This window comes from Pelodiscus sinensis, chromosome 6 (assembly GCF_052426305.1).
Source record: "Pelodiscus sinensis isolate ZL-2025 chromosome 6, ASM5242630v1, whole genome shotgun sequence".
Taxonomy (NCBI): Eukaryota; Metazoa; Chordata; order Testudines; family Trionychidae; genus Pelodiscus; species Pelodiscus sinensis.
This window is the reverse complement of record NC_143057.1, coordinates 130,455,088-130,474,351: the sequence shown is the minus strand read 5'-3', so window position 1 is coordinate 130,474,351 and position 19,264 is coordinate 130,455,088. Positions and strand designations below refer to the sequence as shown.

The following is a 19,264-nucleotide window of genomic DNA, read 5'->3' as shown; positions in this document are numbered from 1 at the left end:
TAGGGCACTGCCAGCACAAAGGGGCGCCGACGTGCGTGGGGCAGAGGGCTGCTGTTGTAATAGGACAGAGGAGGAGAAAGAGGGCGAGGAAACAGGAAGGAACAACCCTTCCTCACATAGGCTGTTTATCTCCAAAGTCGTGACTGGGGCCGCCTGCATGGTGTGAAAGGGAATCGATTCCCGGTCGCCTTTACACGCCCCAGCCTGCACTGGAATCCAACACTGAGCAACGGAGCATCTCATTTTCCCCTCAAGTAACCAGCTCCTTCGGGAGCTAGCAAAGCCGAGGCAGTAGTTTGGTAAGAATAAAAAGTTGATTCCTAACTCCTGCTCGCCCAGAGCCTTGGAAAAGCGAGGCGCAGGGCGGAATAAGGGACAAGGATACCAATTGCGGTAACAAGCAGTCGCCGTTCCCAGGAAACGCTGAACAGCCTTGTGTTGGTTACCTGCGTAGTCCAGCTGGCTCTGGTCTGCCGATTGCAACTCCAAGAGGTGGAATCAACTCAGAATGGCCCAACGGCTGGAGCCAGGAGACAACTGGAGGAACGTGGGACACGCTGAATGACCTAGGAAGGCAACCGGGGCCACTGATGGGCCACTGACGTGAGCGTGACGGTAGCTCAGAAGGGATCTTGTCTGAGTGCACTACACGCAGCCTGCCGTGTCTGCTCGTGGCCTTCCCAGCCGTGTCCGACCAGCTGCTGTAGGCGGTTACATCACCCTTGCACCGCTCCAGACAATCCTGACATCCCGCGTGGGCTCCTCTGCATTTCATCCTCTTAGGGTAGATTGTCCGGCTTGGGGTCTGGTCCTGGGTTTCTTTGCATCCTTGGAATCGGTTGAGGTTCCGGGGTTGCTGGGGATGTGAATGCGGAGCGTGTGCTCTTGCTGGCAGCTGTACCATGCAGCGGTGCATCGCCTGGAATCTCGCCTAGCTCCCCAACCTGTCCGAGCTGCACGTGGCTAGTGGGCCTGATCACTGCACCCTGGTTTTACACCCGTGTCACTCCCGGCTCACACTATGCACACGTCTCAGCCCGCTCTCACGGGTGCCGATGGCAAAGTGCCACTAACTTGCATTGAATCAAGGTGGAGCCTAAACCAGACATGCAAACCTAAACATGCCAAGAGCTACCCTCCCACAGAGCAGAGTGTGGGGCTTTGGTACGGCGTCCATCACCGCCCCCCGGTCTCCGTTCTCGCTGCCTCTGCCTGGGCAGCACAGAGGGACGTGGGTAACTTCAGACAGGAGATGCCAAAGGACATGGGAGAGGTAAAGATGCCAACACCGCAGGGCCGAAGCCGCACTACGCTAAGCCACATTGCAGAGGCTAAGCAGTGTCCACAGAGACTCTGGTCACCAGGTGACACGGAGAGTCGGGGTTCCTCCGATCCTGCAGCCCCATAGCAGCAAGAACAGACTCCACCAGCCAGTAGAACAGAGAGGGGTTTATTGCTTCTCCAGGATACAGCACAGCAGAGATGTGATGTGGCTACAGGAGTCAGGGCCAGGATGCCTCAGACCCCTTGAGATGGGATGCCTGGGCCCGTAGATTCCAGCCCCCTCCTTAGTCTGTCTCCTTCATGGTTCCAGCCCAAGACTGCCCCTTCCCCCACACACTCCCTTCCTTCCTTACCTCGCTGCCCTCAACTGGTCTGACCGGTTGGGTCGGTGACTTAGGCAGCCCACCTGCTGGGCAGTGCTCAGACAGAGGCCAGGAGGGCTCATCCACAGCCCACAGCCCACAGCCCAAGCCCAGCAACCAGCGAGGAACTGACACCGCATCACAACATGTGGGTGAGTCAGTGGGAATCACACCTCACCGCACAGGGGGACCCCGGGTCACAGAGCAGACACCCCCCCACGGCACAGCTGGGTAAGCAAACTAAGGGAGCAACATGTTAACTGGTTTCTTGTGCTCTGACCCGCGATACAGAGACCTCCTCAAAGCCCCATAAAGGTGGCTGCCCCGAGCACGCCCCTGGTGACCCGAGGTCACTCTGCAGACACCCCGCCACCAATCCGAACTCCAGATGCACACCGCCTTCGGGGGAGCAATTTATTGATTCCTCAGGCTCACACTGGCCCTCAGGCGCCAACTCCAGTCCAGTCTCTCTCCCCAGCCCTCCTTGCAGGAGCTGGGCCCCTGCTCATGGTCTCGCCTCGGATTCAGCCACCACTCCCAGCCTTGGCCTGGCCCAACCTCACCCTCCCCGGGCTCCTCGGAAGGAGCTGTTCTCACCCTCGGAAGTTCCCTGGGTTTCCCCTTCTCCTGCAGCTCCCTGTGCTCCGATAGGGCGCACCCGCCTACCGTCCCGTGTCCCTCATCTTGCCCACCTGGAGAGGCGAGTTGAACTTGCCACCAGGGTTCCCTTCTGGGGACAATGAGAGAGCCTCAGAGCTGGGGTGAGAAAGGGCCACAAGGGTCACCTAGTCTCACCCCCGCCACGTTGCAGGACTTGATGTGTCTAATCCATCCCGGACAGGTGACTAGCCAGCCCCCTTTGGAAAACCTTCCATGACTTCCCTAGTAGGACAACAGCATGGACTGCTGCTTTCAGAAGGGTTCCCTGAGAGTTAATCACAATCAACCTGTGGAACTCCTTGCCTGAGGAGGCTGTGAAGGCTAGGACTATAACAGAGTTTAAAAAAAGAGCTAGATAAATTCATGAAGGTTAGGTCCATTAGTGGCTATTAGCCAGGCTGGGTAAGGAATGGTGTCCCCGGCCTCTGTGGGTCAGAGGGTGGAGATGGATGGCAGGAGAGAGATCGCTTGATCAAACCTGTTCCGTTCTCTCCCTCTGGGGCACCTGGCATTGGCCACTGTGGGCAGACAGGACACGGGGCTGGACGGACCTTTGGTCTGACCCGGTCTGGCCGCTCTTATGTTCTAACGGGAAGCAGCTGTGCTATAATGGTCTTGCCTGACACCCTTTGGTCTCCCACGCGCATGCCCCGCGGCCGGTGCCCGGAGGATGTTTTCACCATTTCACCCGTATTCAGGCTCAGCGAACATATTCCCGGGCAAAGGCCTTGATCTACGTGCTACGGATCCGTGCGATAGTGCAGGAAACCTGTTGCCCCCGGCACAGAGCAGAGCGAAGGCTGCTGGCCCTAGACAGGCAAAACTCCCCGGGGCTTCTCGAGGGGCTCTTTCTGCCTGAGGACAGCTGGGTTGGGCCTAGGCATTCAAGACAAGAAAGGGACCATTACGGCCAGTTCTGTGGATTTCCTACACCCCGCCCCGCCCGCCAGGGAATGCCATCCAGCAACGTCTGCATCGTCGCTTCTTTGCAGCTGTTAAATAAGGAGCCTTCCCTGGCCAGCAGCTGGAGACCCTGCCGCAGGTCTGGGGAAGAGGCTCCGGCACTTGAATCTCAGCGCGGAGAGTGGCCAGAAAACCTTAGATGGCAGCCCGCCGAGAAAGCAAAAAAGTTCATCTCTGCAGCAAAAAAAATAAGCAGCGAGTCCGTGGGAACCTTTCCATTGACTCCAACTGACTTTGCATCAGGCCTCACTGCATTCAGATTGGTCTGAGCACCCCGGCGGCAGCAGGCTCCCTGACCTGCAGGAGAGGTACAGCCCAGACCGCCAGCGACAGCCTCTCCCGTGGGAATGGCTCTCACGTACAGAAGCAGAAGGCACCAGCGTTATGAAGAGGAAAGTAGCCGAGCAGGAAGCTTTGCGAGCAGGGCTTCTCGCGGGACGACTGACATTTTGCTTCTGTAGCGTATAAAGCAGAATTCCCCAAATGGTGTTCCCGGAACCCCGGGGTTCCACGGGAAAATTCCATTACAACAACATTTTATGGTTTAAAAAATAATCACGAATATTGACGCGTTTGTGAATTTTACTGAAAACAATTTTCACGTGTGTGTGTGTCCCTGTGTAACCCCAGCTTAGCCAGAGAGGGGGACGATGCCACTACTCAGTGCTGCACACAGTCCGTCAGCGGTGCGATCGCCTGTTCTATACCCCCGTAAATCCCCGTCCTCACGCGCTCGCAATGTGATTTTGGTTTTAAATATGAGCAATTAGACTAAATGTCGATCTCACGACCTTGTTCAGCATTTGTTTATTATTATCCTTACTTATTTGTGGTCTACTGTTTCTGCTCCATATTAGACTGTTATTAGGGGTTCTGCAAAATTCTGCCGAGTTTAAAAGGTTCCGTGGCCAAGTAAAATTGGGAAACACTGGTGTACAGGAAGGGACTTACCTGGCTGTTCTGTGTGTCTCCGTCCCCCCCTCAGTTGTTTGCCAAGACCAGCACCGTGTGGTTCAGTGCTACTGCTGCTTTTTAAAATCCCTAGACAAACAGACAGGTCAGAATGTCAGATTTCCCTCTGCCTCGGCCGACCGGGGACAGCGCTGGTTCCAGGGGCCGCAGGTGAGGCTGTGCCAGGACGTGCTGCGTGGGACACTCAGTCAAGAGCTGAAGCTGCAGCGAGAGCCCAAGCTGCCTGGCATAGTTCGCAAAGCCTACGAGACACACACCCCGAATGGCTCCCGGGTCTGTGGGTGGAACATGGCACTGCGTCGCACTGAGTAAATAAAAAGCAGTTGATCGTTGGACTGGTGGATGACATCAGGGATTAACGCCAGAGCCCCCGGAAGCAGGAGTCCGTGCCGCATGCAAGAGACATGCTGCCTGAAAGAGAAACACACTCATGCACACAAATCGCGGCCAGGCCAGGGGAGAGCTCCGGTGCTCAGCCTTCTGCCATCGGCAGCCCGGTTCGGTTCCCAGCCACCGCATCCACGGAGAACTTGGAAAGCGAAACCACCCATCTTCCCCACCACGCCAGAGACTAAACCATTTGCTACATCTAGTGAGAGAGACATTGCGGTTCCGCTCAGCCTCCGGGGTCAGGGGCCAGTATCTGTTGTAGACCTGGACAGTCTCCGCACAATGGGCCCCACGGTCCTGATAGAACTCAAACAAAAAGCAATTCCCAGGTCAGAGCGTCGGGCTGGCCCCTCCGTCTTGGGCAGGGCATGGATTCAAGGCTCCCTCTCCACAGGGAGACTCCACTGGGGTGGTGGCTGATGGCTGGCGAAGGAGCTCGGTTCAACGTGCCCAGCTGCTAGAGTGACGGGTGGCAGCACGGAACCGTAAGGCAGAAAACATTTTGTGTCTGAGCGCCACGCCCCAGCCTCCCCAGCTGTTAGCAGCACTAATGGGCAGGTATTCCCACCGCCTTCTTTTGAGTCTGACAAGGATCAGGCTGTAAAAATGCTGGCATCACCCTCCGGACAGTTAGTGAGTGGAACAGTGCAGAATTAAAGGGGCAGTTCATGTTACAACTCACAGGCAGAATTCATTCTGATTTCACAGGCGGTAAGGAACAGAAAGAGGCTAGGGTTTTTTTTTTTTATACAATCCAGCGACAACATCTGGATTCTACTCCCAGCTCTGCTACAGATGGAGCGTCACCTTGGGCAAGTCACTTCATCTCTCTGTGCTTTGGTTTTCTCATCTGTGAAATGGGATGAGGATCCTTTCCAAGGCCACGGGGTACGTGAGGAGAAACACATTAAAGGTGGCGGGGTGCTCCGTTACCATGATAATGGGAGTCAGATAAGCATCTGAGCTAGAGCCCTGACTCTCCCATGCCTTCAGAGGGCAAATAGTTGAAACGATAGGAAAGAGAATTGTCCGACACATACAGGTTGAACCCCTCTCATCCTGAGCTCTCTTATCCAGAAATATCCGTCACCCAGAAGGATTTGAGTGAGCCGGGTGTCTACTTCTCATGGGTGGGGCCGTCTCTTGCAGGCCCGTAAAGTTTGTTCACAGCCACCAGTCCTGGCTCTCAGTGTTCTGTGCTGTTCTTTAGCTCTAATTTACCCCTCAATGTCCTCTAAAAACCCAGTAAGCAGTGGCTGTGTCGGTAATACTGCTAGGAAATACTGACTGCCCATGGTCTGGAAAAATCTCATTCGGAACCAGTCTGGTCCTGAGGGTGCCAGATAAAAGAGGTTCAACCCATTATATGAACATAATTTGTTGGGGAAAGTCAACATGGTTTCTGTAAAGGAAAATCCTGCCTCACTAATCTACTAGAGTTCTTCAAGGGGGTCAACAAGCACGTGGACAAGGGGGGTCCAGTGGATCTAGTGCACTTAGATTTCCAGAAAGCCTTTGACAAGGTCCCTCACCAAAGGCTCTTAAGCAAAGAAAGTTGTCATGGGATAAGAGGGAAGGTCCTTCTGTGGATTGAGAACTGGTTAAAAGTCAGGAAACAAAGGGTAGGAATAAATGGTCGGTTTTCCGAGTGGAGAGAGGTACCTAGTGGGGTCCCCCAAGGGTCTGTCCTGGAACCCATCCTATTCAACTGATTTGTAAATGATCTGGAGAAATGGGTAAACAGGGAGGTGGCAAAATGTGCCGATGATCCCAAACTGTTCAAGATAGTTAAGACCAAAGCAGACTGTGAAGAGCTTCAAAAAGATCTCGCCAAACTAAGTGATTGGGCAACAAAATGGCAGATGAATGTTAATATTGATAAATGCAAAGGAATGCACATTGGGAAACATCATCCCAGCTCTACGTGTGATAGGAGGGGGCTTTCGGGAACTCAAGAGAGATCTCGGAGTCACTGTGGACAATTCTCCGCAAATACCCACTCTGGTTTTTTGACTACCGCTGCACACTAACAGAATGCTAGGAATCATCAGGAAAAGGGAGAACATGTAAGAGACCCAGCCACCAATAAGCTTTAAGAACGCTGGCATCACCTGCCTCCGTATAAATCCCGGGGATGGCCCTATCTTGAATACTGCGTGCAGACGTGGTCGTCTAATCTCAAAAAATATATCATGGCACTGGAAAAAGTTCAGAAAAGGGCAATAAAATGATTAGGGGCTGCCACGTGAGGAAAGAATAAAACTGGGACTTTTCAGCTTGGAAAATAGAGACTATGGGACATTGTTGAAGATCATAAGATCATGACTGAGAGAAAGTAAATAAGGAAGTGCTATTTACTCCTTCCCATCATACACACTAAAACTAGGGGTCACCAAATGAAATTACTAGGCAGCAGGTTTAAAACAAACACATGGAAGTACTTCTTCACTCACTCAATGTACAGTCAACCTGCGGAACTCCTTGCCAGAGGATGTTGTGAAGTCTGAGACTATAATAAGGTTCAAAGAGCACTAGATAAATTCATGGAAGATCGAGCCATTAATGGCTGTTAGCCAGAAAAGGCAGGAATGGTGTCCCTAGCCTCTGTTTGTCAGAAGTTGGGAATGGGCGACGGGAGGGATCACGATTCCCTGTTCTGTTCACTCTCTCTGGGGAACCTGGAATGGGCCACTGTTGGAAGACAGACCGTTGGGCTTGGTGGACCTTTGATATCACCCAATATGGCCGTTCTTCTTTGCATATTTTGCTAAGTACCTAAAAGGGCAGCATTCATTTTCAAGGGCTGACTCAAGGCATCCTGAAATGATTTTTTTTAAATGGAAAAAACTTATCAAATGCCACATGCTGTGGTGAAATGAACAGACAAGGCTCTTCTTTGGCAACATCCAGTTTTCACTGGTTCCATTTCATCTTCTTCAAAAGAGTCGACCTCTTCTGCCTGAAGGAAGAACACAAAGGCTTCCCAGTGCCCTGCTGGATTCAGGTTTAAAATGAGCAACGCCAGGCTATGCTCTCCCAGAGGTAAACACGTACACCGGTGCCGGCAGGGACTGCGGCTGTGACTCAGCCTGCAGGTGAGGAAACTCACACAAAGACCCGGGTCAGCTGGCAGAATTCCCGTTGTTGATTTTCATCAGCGTTTCGGGGACACGGCCAAACAGAAGGGTGATTGAAAATTAGCGGGAGCCTCGAAATGTGGAGTCGTGGCTGCACTCTGAGATGAAGTCACCCAGCCTATCAAAGCCAACGAGCAGCAAGAGAGAGAGAGAGAGAGGTGTTTGCAGCTAAAAGGGAAGGGGCTTGATTTCACTGCCACAAAAGGCAGGAGCAACGCTGCTGGTTCGTGGAAAGACGCATTCTGGCAGGGCAGGGCACCCCCCGCGCTTTGCGCTTTACTTCCTCTTGCCCTTATCTGCAGAACCTCTGGGCAGAGGAGATTAAACCGTGTGTTTTGCAGGGAGGGGAGCCCACAGATCGGGCCCCTCCCTCGTGCCTGGCTTTGCCTTTGGGTTCTGCTCCGCAGATAACGCCAGAGATTTATTTTTCTTATCTGCACTGAGCACGGTTTCTCTGTCAGCGCACTGAACGCTGACCAGGTTCGTTCCCACTTAGTTCCGGGTTTGCATCGTGCGGCATTAGGAACCTGCTGCTGTAAGTGTGCGCAGTGGAACGTACCGGCCAAGAGAAAGGCCCAAGATAGGGGCCTCTGGCTACATTGCTCAGTGCCCCCGCCCCGCGTCACGAGGGGACACGACGTCGAGGCCTGGCTGCCAGGGCAGAGCTAACCCCCGATCCAGCCCCACTAGCCCAAGCAAGGGAACAGAGCCCTGCCCACGGGAGGTGTGATGCTGACGCACAGGCGCGCGCTTCGGTGTTTCACGCCGGCAGCGGACACCGCGTTAGGCAGCAGGCTCTGGAATGGCGGAGGGGCTGTGGGCCGTCGCCTGGGGGGAGTCTCTGCCCATGAACTCCCTGCTCATCAGCGCCCACCTGCCACTGAATAACTCGGCCGGCCCTGAAGCCGTCTGGCCTTCTCCTGCGCGAGCAACGGGTGTGTCGGGGGAACTGCCACAAAGTGGCCACATCCTTGGATAAACAACCACGAGAGTCACTGTTCATGGAACGGCTCAGAGAATCCGAGAATCCCAGGGCGGAAGAGACGTCAGGAGTCACCGAGTCCAGCTCCCAGCCCAAGGCAGGACCAACCCAACTCAATCAACCAGCCAGGGCTTGGTCAAGCCGGGACTTACACACCCCTAGGGATGGAGATTCCACCCCTCCCTAGGGAACCCAGCCCAGCGCTTCCCACCCGCCTAGGGAAAGAGTTTTTCCTAATCTCCAACCTAGACCTCCCCTGCTGCAACTTGAGCCCATTGCTCCTTGTTCTGCCACCTGCCCCCACTGAGAACAGCCTCTCTCCAGCCTCTTTGGAACCCCCCTGCAGGGAGGTGCAGGCTGCTCTCAAATCCCCCCTCACTCTGCTCTTCTGCAGACTGAGCAAACCCAACTCCCTCAGCCTCTCCTCGTAGGTCATGTGCTCCAGCCCCCCAATCATTTTGGTCGCCTCCGCTGGACCCTCTCCTGTGTGCCCATCAGGTAGGAAGGGGTCCCCCATGGGGTCCCCAGGGACCTGTTCTGGGCCCAGTGTATTTAATATCTTTATTACTGCCCTGGAGAGAGGAGTAGAATGTGCAGGAGAGACAGACTGTGGGGGGCTGGGGAGGGGGAGACAGCGAACACTTTGGAGGGGAAACCCCAAACTGCAAGGGACTGGATGAAAAGGAGAACGTCTCCCTAGACACCAAATGGAATTCAGCAGATGGAAATAAGGGGGAAGAGACACCAAATGAACCAACACGGATGGAGAACGACAGGCCCGCCAGCAGCAATTGGGGGTTGCATTAGCAGAGGCCGAGCATACAAGTCCCGGGAGGGGAGGGGACCAGGCTACTCGGCACTGGGGCACCGGGGCCGGTTTTGCTCCCTGCTGGCGAGAAACTGGGAAGGCTCCAGAGGCGAGTGACAAGGCGGATCTCAGGGCTGGAACGCCAGCCGCCCGAGCAAAGGCTGAAGGGGCCGGGCCGGTTCGCTTGGGAAGAGGAGATGAAGCTGCCGTCACACACTGGAAAGGCTGCCACAAGGACGATGGAGACCACACGCAGGGGGCAGGACGAGGGGCGATGGGCTCAGACTGCACATGGCAGATTTAGATGAACTCCCAGGGAACCATCCGGTCGGAACAGCCGGACCAGGGAACAAACTCCCCGGGGACGTCCTGGAATATAAGAAGATAAGAACGGCCGCACTGGGTCAGACCAAAGGTCCATCTGTCCCAGTAGCCTGTCTGCCAACAGTGGCCAACACCAGGTGCCCCAGAGGGGGTGGATCGAAGACAATGATCAAGCGATTTGTCTCCTGCCATCTCTCTCCAGCCTCTGACAGACAGAGGCCAGGGACACCATTTTATCCCCTGGCTAATAGCCTTTTATGGACCTAACCTCCATGAAATTATCGATGAAGCAGGGATTTGAATAATATGCCTCGTGAAATGAGGTTTACCGGAGCGGTCGACAAAGACCTCCCTTGCCGGCCGTGCCGCGTCTAGACTGACGCGCTGTGTCGGATCAGCTGATTGTCGGCACAGCGCGGCAGCCATTTTTATTTTAACGAAGCGGCGATTATTTAAATCCCTGCTTCTTTGCCTATGCCGAGTAAACTATTTTACATGGCTCCGTCGACGAAGCCACGTAGTCTAGACGTACCCCAAACGACCCCTTTTACCTCAGTATCGGAGAGAGAAAGGCACCGGTGCTACCTCGTGTCCTCAGAGGGTTAAGTGGACCCTGGGTTTTATTTGCTAGGCCTGGAAAGGGAACAAAAATGTAAACGTGTCCTCTGCTACAAGGGTCTCCAAAACCGGCCCTGCACAAGAGCGCTGCTGACTGCTGCTCACCCAAAGCGTGGGAAGGCGAGGAAGGCCCAGCACTGTACCAGCCCTCGGTGCCGCTGGAGTGCAGGGCAGGAGTCTGGAAAAGAGGAAGAGCCGAGAAGGATCATTCCTTTTTTAGCAAAGGGCCTGCGTAGTTAGGGGTCTTCCCACGTGGGCCGTGTCCTTAGCACCTGCTCCTCGTCCTCTCCGCGCTGCTGCCCAGGATGTCACCGCCGAGAAGCCACACGCTTTTGTAACTCGGCTCCTGCCTCTGCCCCCGCCCCAGCTGCCGGAGCATTCGAAAGTGCTCTGCGAGGTTATCACGCTGCCAGTTATCTCCTCTCTCGCCAGGCTAGAGGAAAGTCCAGCATGACGGGCCCCCTCCTCACCCGCGACTTCGACCTCTCCACTCCCTGCTCACAGAAAATGGAAATGAATTCTCAAGGGGCTTCAAAGATTCTGAATTTCCAATTCGTAAAGCTGCTTAGCTCGCCGAGGGGGGCTGCTTTAAACGTCACCGCCGGGAGGCTTCACAGGGAACGGGAGACGTGACTTGCTGGTTACTACTCCGGTTTTACTCCCTTGCCGCGTCTGGCTGTGGGGAGCACAGAACCGGAGACCTAGCATCCGAACTCAGGCCAGGCCTCACAAGGGATGCCAGATACTTTCACAAAAAATACCGAACATGGCGGGAAAAAATTTGGTTGAGCCAAAAGGGAAAAAAAAGGTTCCTGGTGGCGTGTCTTTGTGTCACAGGCCTGTATGGCTGCAGTGCGAGGCCTGGGCTTGCCAGGTGTCTGGTATGGACAGTCTGGTATTTTCTGTTTTACCGGACAGAGGTCACAAATACCGGACACCTGGCAACCCCAGGCCTCACGCTACGAGGAAGGGACGCACCACCAGGAACCTCATTCCCCCACTCCCAGTTCAAACAGGCGCTGTGTCCGGAGCTGGCCCTCCCTGGCTGCGGTCGCGCCCGGCGTGAGGGGGACGCACGGACAGGCTACCCGAGGCAAATACAGCCGCTTAGCACGAGCCCACAAGGACAGGACCCCGGAAGGACCCCGCCACGTCACCTGCCAGCAGAGCTCGGGCTCCAGGCGCAGGAGGCGGCGATTACGTGGCTGCCCCTCCTGTAACGGAGCTGAGCAGCTCGGGCATGCGTGTGACAAAATGGGGGCCAAGCAGGCCCATTCCTCAGCCCCCTCCCCCCTGTGCCACAGACTGACAGGCAGCTCGCTCCCCTCAGCCCTTTGCTGCCTAGGGCCAGCCAGGCCCCCCGTCTCCTCTCCCTGCAGCCCTCATTGCCCGCCTGGGGCGCCCCCTTCTGCCCAGGCATGGCCCCCCACTGTCCTGGCCAGGCCCAGGCCCCACCTCACAGCCAGACCCGCAGCAGGGAGGGAACCCCACTGTGCCCCCCAGCTGCAGTGTTGGGGGGCGGTGCCCACTGGCAGGCCGGGGGCACCGTTGGTTCGACCCGCGGTGGCTGGAGAGAGAAGGGCGCGCGCGCTTCGGACAGCGAGTGTATCCCTCGCTCCCAAGGGGCTGTAGAACAGGGATAAACACGAGGGATAAACGCGCTTCGGACAGCGAGTGTATCCCTCGCTCCCAAGGGGCCGTAGAACGGGGATAAACACGAGGGATAAACGCGCTTCGCACAGCGAGACCCAGGCCGGGGCCCGCTGGGCAGCGCCGGAGCCGCCCTGGGACGCCGCGCCCCGTGGAGCTGCTGCGCCCCCCTCCCCGCTAGGTTCCCGGGGGGCCTGCAGGGGCATCGGCGGGAGCAGCCTTGTTGCCTGGGGGCTCAGGCTGCGGCCCCGGGGCCAGGTGGCAGGGCGGGGGGGGCATTGCCTCTTCCACCCCCCGACTGACGTCAGCAGGCTCCCCGGTCTCCAGGCCTCGTTGCTCAGCGCGGACTCTGCCCCCGACTGTGCGTGCCCTTGCCCACGCCCTGCGACGGGGAGGGGGGAGGCAGCCACCAGCCATCGTAACTCGGGGGGGGAATCAGCTCCCGACGTTGGAAACCTGTTGGGCTAGAACGTCTCTTTCTGGGCCTCCCTTGGAGGTGCCTCACGGCCCTGCTGGGGCCAGGCCTCCCGTCCCCCGAAGGGCTGCAGGCAGCCTCTCACCGCCACGGCTGCCACGGGCCGGCCTCCGCCAGTGCTGCTTGTGTAACCCGCCTCTTCGCTAGCCCGGCGCGGGTTCCTCAGCCTTGTCCTTACACAGCTGTGGGAGGCGAGGCCGGGGGCTCCTGGGTGTGCGCTGCGTTGTGTGTCCGTGTGCGCGCCTCAGACGCACCGCCGGGGACGGGGCTTGGGTCCGTCAAAAACCAGGGTCACGGCTCAGCAGCCCCTGCTCTCTGCCTGCTGCTCCTGGCTCCGTCCCTGCTGGGTGCAGAGGGCCCGTCCCGGCAGGGCCCAGGCAGCCCCCCAACATGCTGCCATTTGTAGCCCACAACTCGTAGCTCCCAGGGTGGCTGCTGAAACACACTGGGCCTTGGGCTACACTTGTATTCTTCCCGGGGGGAGGGGGAAGGGCTTACCCCCTTCACTGGCCAGGCAAGGGGAAGGGCCAATTAGTTGTGCTCTGTCCCTCGGGGGAGTCACTGGTTCCCCCCTGCACAGCTGGCTGACCCCTGGCTCTGAGCAAAGCACCCCTTTTAACGGGGGTGGGGTGTCTCTTTCTCTGCCTTGGGGACTGGCTCACAGAATTTAGGCCGCGGGACAAGCTGAGAAACCCGTTGTTTCTCGGTGGGGAAGCACCAAGCCCCTTGACTCTAGGAGCCTGCTGTAGAACAGCAGCCAGGGCTGGCTCATGGCACGAGCGAACCAACCAGCCCCCTCGCCTCAGCCGGGGACTCCCCCGCTGCCTTTCCTGCGACCGAGCCGGTCGCCTCCCGTGCACCCGTCCCCTCACACAAACGGGTGCCCTGGCAGTCTGCCGTATCCCAGCACCGCAGCCGCCTCGGGGACCGCGGGTCCATGTCACAGGCCCGTACCGGGACATGGAAAAGACTCTCCTAGTCCCAGAGCGGGAGGACGCCAGAACAGCAGCCAGACGGGGTCAGACCAACAATACATCTGGCCCAGCGTCCCGTCTGCCGACAGCGGCCAGGGCCAGGTGCCCCAGAGGGAACGACCAGAACAGGGAATTCTCACGGGGTCCCTCTGTCACCCTTCCCAGCCCCTGACACACACAGACTAGGGACTTGCAGCCATTGATGGATCCGCCCTCCAAGGAGTTATCTAGCTCTTCTTATCAAAGAATGCGAAGGCCAAGACCGTAACCGGGTTCAAAGAGCCGGCTGCGCGTTACGTGGAGAAACGCTTCTTTCGGCTGGTTTTAAATCAGCTGCCTGTTCATTTCGTTGGGTGCTCCCTAGTCCGTGTGTGGCGAGGCGGAATAAACAGCCCTTCCTTATCTACCTTCTCTGCCCCAGTCACGACCGGGTAGTCGTCAGTCGAACTCCTCCTCCACCGCTTCTCCAAGGTGAAAGTCCCAGTTTACTAATCTCTCCAGCCGAAGCCGTTCCGTGCACCGGATCATTTTTATTGCTCTTCTCTCAACTTTTCCAAATCCAAGAGATCTTTTCTGAGATAGGATGGCCACATCTTCATGCAGTATTCAAGGTGTGTGTACACCACGGCTTTATACTGGGGCAGTATATTCTGTTTTATTATCTCTCCCTTTCCTAATGATTCCCAACAGCATTTGTCTAACCTGCGCGGAGACAGACACCTGTCAGGGAGGTCTAAACAAAAAGCAACTATAGGCCTGATAACCAGGGCAGGAGTAAGGGAGAGGCACAATGAATACATCACAAAACTAAGTGACTGGGCAACAAAATGGCAGTTGAATTTTAATGTTGATAAATGCAAAATAATGCACAGTGAAAACCAGGATCCCAACTATAGGCACACAATGATGGGGACTAAATTACCTCTCCACTCGAGAGAGATCTCGGAGTCACTGTGGAGAGTTCTCTGAAAACATCCACTCCGTGTGCAGCGGCTGTCAAAAAGCCAACAGAACGTTAGGAATCGTTAACGAAGGGAGAGAACACGAGGGAGAAGATCTTACTGCCTGCCTCTAACTCCATGGGATGCCTACGGCTGGAATCCAGAGCGCAGATGTGATTGCCGCACCCCAGAAAAGATCTCTTGGCATTGGAAACCGTTCCGAAAAGGGCAATGAAATGATGGGTAAGTGCTGTGAGGTGGGGCTCATACCCACTGACGTACAAGAGCTGGAAGCACTACATTGGGCTACCTTACCCTTTCCGTTTGGAGAATCAGCCTGTTTTGATGCAGACGGGCAGAGCACGATCCCATCGGAGAGCCGAGGCTGCCATTTCGGATGGACCCTCGGGGTTCAGATCACCTGGGGAAATCTGAGCCATCTTACCAGGGGGAGGAAGTACCGATCTACAATGTGAGGTTCCCATTTCATTCACAGATTGTTATTTTTTACTCAGACTCTGGGCTATATTACAAAGCGCCATCAGAATTAACTACCCTGCATTGGATCGTCCCTGGATACGAGTCATGCAATGTCCCAAGAACTTTGCTATAAACGGTAGAGTGAAGGTTTTGCTTTACTGGAGAGACGACTAGTATCAGAGGAGTAGCCGTGTTAGTCTGAATCTGCAAAAGCGGCGAGGAGTCCTGTGGCACCTTATAGACTAACCGAAGTGTTGGAGCATAAGCTTTCGTGGGCAAAGACCCACTTCGTCAGATGCATGGGTCTTTGCCCACGAAAGCTCATGCTCCAACACTTCGGTTAGTCTATAAGGTGCCACAGGACTCCTCGCCGCTTTTGGAGAGACGACGTGTCTTTTCTATCAGCACTACTCAGTTGTTGAACACGAACAAGACCGTAGACTCCTCCTGATAGTGACCAAGACCCAGCACTTCAGACGCTGAGAAATAGCAAGGACAAGCCCCGGAGAAGAGACTGTAAGGAAAAGACCTACCTTGGATAAGGAAGATGTGCACAATGATTTTGCCAGATCAAACGTCTATGGCTCAAGTCCAAAATCCTGAGAAAACCACATGGCTCACCCAGGAATTGTAGAGACAATCAGAGCCACTTTTAACTTAAAAAAAGATGGTCTGGACCACTCAGACTACATCTGTACGGGGTGGTGTCCGCATGGACTGGTGGCTCCAGCTTGCAGGTGGTAGGTCTGCTGCCAATGGCCAGGAACCAGCATTCAGTGCCTGAAGGATCCTTGCTCATGAACTGTGTTCTGAGGCGGAGGGAAAAAGCTGGCTGAAAACAGCCCAAGACCATTACTGAAAACACAGGGTCGGTCCTATCTCCTCATCATTCTCTGTAAGCAAAAATTCAGCTGTCCCTCTGCCAAATTTGAGAGCAAACTCTTGCTCTGCAGTGTGGGTTTATTACATCCGCAATTGCGATCGTCCGCAGAGCTTCCTCCTTTGATGAAACAGAATGACTTGACTCCGGTTTGACACCACGCACAGGAATATGAAATGCCAAATAAGGGCGTAGGAGGTTGACAAATGGCTAAACAAACGAGAAGTATAAACCAGACCATAACAATTGCCTGAAAATATCTGCTCGAGATGCAGCGGCTGCCAAGCAAGCGAACGATGTTCGGAATCATTCAGAAATGTGGATCTATCCATCCATGAGTCTGTCCAAGAACTACCTGTGACGTAGTGGGGGGTAACCTGCTAACTCTCTGGCTGCTGTCCGTAGCACCACAGAGCAGACAAGCGATGAGTCACTATGCAAAGAGGGTATCCCAACTGGTTTGGCCGGCTGACCCCCATGGAGAGGAACAAAGGAAGGTGGATGCTGCCCTGGCTGGGGGGCAGGGCGGGAGGAGAGTGGGTTAGTTCCTGGCTGGAAAGCAGGGGAGAAGGAGCTGGGGAGGGGGCTGGGATCCCCCCATCTCAAGGGGGGCACTGAGGCCTCTTAGCCCCAGTTCCTGTAACCAGATTCCATCTGTGTTGTATCCTGGAAATGCAATAAACCATCCTCAATTCCACTGGCTGGTGCAGTCTGTTTGTGCCATTTTGGGGTGCAGGAGACGGGGGACCCCCAACGCACTGTCACACTACCCCCCAAATGATAAGAGCTGGGACCACCACATTTCGTAGGCAGCTTCCTTTTCGCCTAACTTAAAGCAAGGCCAGGGTTTGGTTGTGCCAGGACAACGGGAAGTGCAGGGAATGGGACTGTTTTCCATAACACAGGAGGAGAGAGGGGACACATGCAGGAGGGACACAATATTGGAAGTGGCCATGGGGGGGGGGCAGTGAGAGCAGGGGAGAGCTAGCCTGCAGGGTGACCACTGGGGTGGCTGCACCACCAAGAGAGCGGCCAGCCGGGCTGGAGCTCCACCATCTTCCCTGACACGAGACTCGCTAAGTAGCTGTCTGCCCCAAACCTCTTCTCCCCTGGCTGCAGCGACTGAGGAGAGGGGGAAGGCCCCTGTCATCTGGGGTGCGAAAGGCCCGTGTTGTGAGGCCAGAGTAAAACTAGGTTGAGAAAACAACAGTGGTGCTGTAGCCCCTTAGAAACTAACCACAAAATACAAATAGCTGGTATCGTGCGCTTTGGTGGCCACAACCCACTTCCTCAGATGACAAATACGGAGCAAGAGGATACGGGCGCAACAAGAGAACGCAAAAGGGTCGTTGCCGGTGGATCGGTCCAACGGTGGCTACTAGATGAAGTGGCCAGGAACACAACCCCTGCCTGAGTGTCGCTAACCCAGACAACCAGGAATGGATCATTTAATGGTCTCCGTTCTGTCAATTCCCCCTCCAGCGTCTGGCATGTTGAAGCCCGAAGAGAGGGCTAGGTGGGCCTCTGAGCCAGCATGGCCGCCCCACTTGTAGTACGGGGGAGGGTAGCTCAGTGGTTTGAGCACTGGCCTGCTAAACCCAGGGTTGAGAGTTCAATCCTTGAGGGGCCGTTTAGGGATCTGGGGCAAGTTGGTCAGGGATGGTACCTGGTCCTGCCATGAGGGCAGGGGACTGGACTCGACCTCCCAAGGTCCCTTCCAGCTCTAGGAGATGGTGCATCTCCATATTATTTATTTACTGGTTTCAAATGAATGTAGCACTAGAACAGAACTCACCCCCCGCCGCTGCCCCCACTGCCTTCTCCTTAGAATGAAGGAGCTAGAAACAACAGCCAATGGCTTTCGCTGGGGAGTCTGGGAAGGCTGCAGACGGACCATTCCTTTTGTCACTGTACAAATTACGAATAAGAGCGGACGGGGGAATTCGCTCACGATGTTCTCTGAGCGAGAGAAGAGCGCTCCCCTCAGGAGCCGGCCATTGCTCTGCGTGGCTGTCCACATAGGTGCCTACACAGACACCACAGCCCATTGGTGGAAGCTGTCCCGTACGCAGAACACCCGGCAGGGCATGGCGAGCCACGGTGCAGCAGCCTAGCACCGTACTAAGCCCCTATCGTGGTCTGCCACTGAATCGTAGATGAAGGCTGGAGAGACCACAGGAGGCCGGCTAGTCCAACCCCTGCTCAAAGCAGGACCAACCCCGGTAAATCAACTGCTCATCAAGTCCACAAGCCACTGGACAAGGTCAAATCTCTCTCTGCAGTGAGGTGCACACTGGCGATGCAGGACATAAGATCTCTCCCCAGTGAGCCCCAGAAGCAGACAGGCGGCCTTCCTTCCCAACCGCTACAACAGGCCCTGGGAACTCCCCCAGACGGACTGGCCGGACGACGTAGAACGTTGTGTGTGGAACATCTAAGAGTTGCCAAGGAAACGGACAGGCTTCCGATTCTAGAATCTTTCCTACAGTCGGTTTAGGGGGCCTGGCGGGAGGGGAGGCAACGTTTGTAACTCTGCCATTGGCGCCTGTGTTCTCACAGCCCAACTGCCCCTCCTATGCAGCATGAGGCCCGTATCTTCTATCGGACCAACTTCTCTGCCGAGCGGGGCAGGCGGCGGGTCCGACCGCAGCAGCTGCGTCAGTCCTCGAAGACAGAGGCTGATGGTAAGAAAACCCCCTAAGTGACGCTTTTCATTCGGGACGTGGCTAATTTACAGCCCGAACCAGATTGGGCATGTTCTGAGAGTTGGGTCATTGAGAATATTTTAGCCCCGTCCAACGCGCGCGTAGCCCTTATCTAAGGGCTCCAAAGGGTGCTGCACCCCGGACCTGCCGGCGGACGTGGTTTGATACAAGCTACCAGTAGGAAAGCACAGAAGGGGGGGAAAGGTTTGACAGCTTTGCGCTGTGAACAGCTTTGACCCGACGGGAGACAGCGAGTTGAGCGCCCAGACAGCGGAAGTCCGGCCTAGGGATGTGGGGTCTGTTCCCCGCACTGCCTCACACTGGAGGCGGAAGGTTGGTGGTCGCTTCTCCGCATGCCGATCCTCCCCCCCCCCCCACCGCCATCAAAGAAGGGCAGCATTCCCCTGCCCCACAGTGACCAGCAGCTGACCCTCATTGGAGGCACGTAACCCTCCCTTGCCCCAAACACCCCCATTGTTACCACGAGTTCATCGAATCCAATCAAGGGACGGGATTACTCCCCTCTTAAGTAGGACTGCCCAGAGCTCCAGTAGAAGAGCCCTCGGCAGGACGTCTAATCCAGCCCCCTGCCAAAGCAGGATCAACTCCAGCCAAATCAGCCCAGCCAGGGCTTGGTCAAGCTGGAAATTAAACACCTC

The 19,264-nt window shown here is 55.8% G+C and overlaps 1 protein-coding gene across 1 annotated transcript in view; it reads right to left on the bottom strand.

The window, feature by feature from the left end:
- The window catches only part of LOC102462785 (phospholipid-transporting ATPase ID), a 109,972-nt gene extending 105,458 nt beyond the window's left edge, over positions 1-4,514 (bottom strand). Inside the window, exon 1 of the mRNA XM_075932841.2 lies at positions 4,221-4,514. The gene's annotated coding sequence lies outside the window, so the exon portion shown is untranslated. The remainder of the gene's footprint in view (positions 1-4,220) is intronic.
- Positions 4,515-19,264: the final 14,750 nt, after the last annotated feature.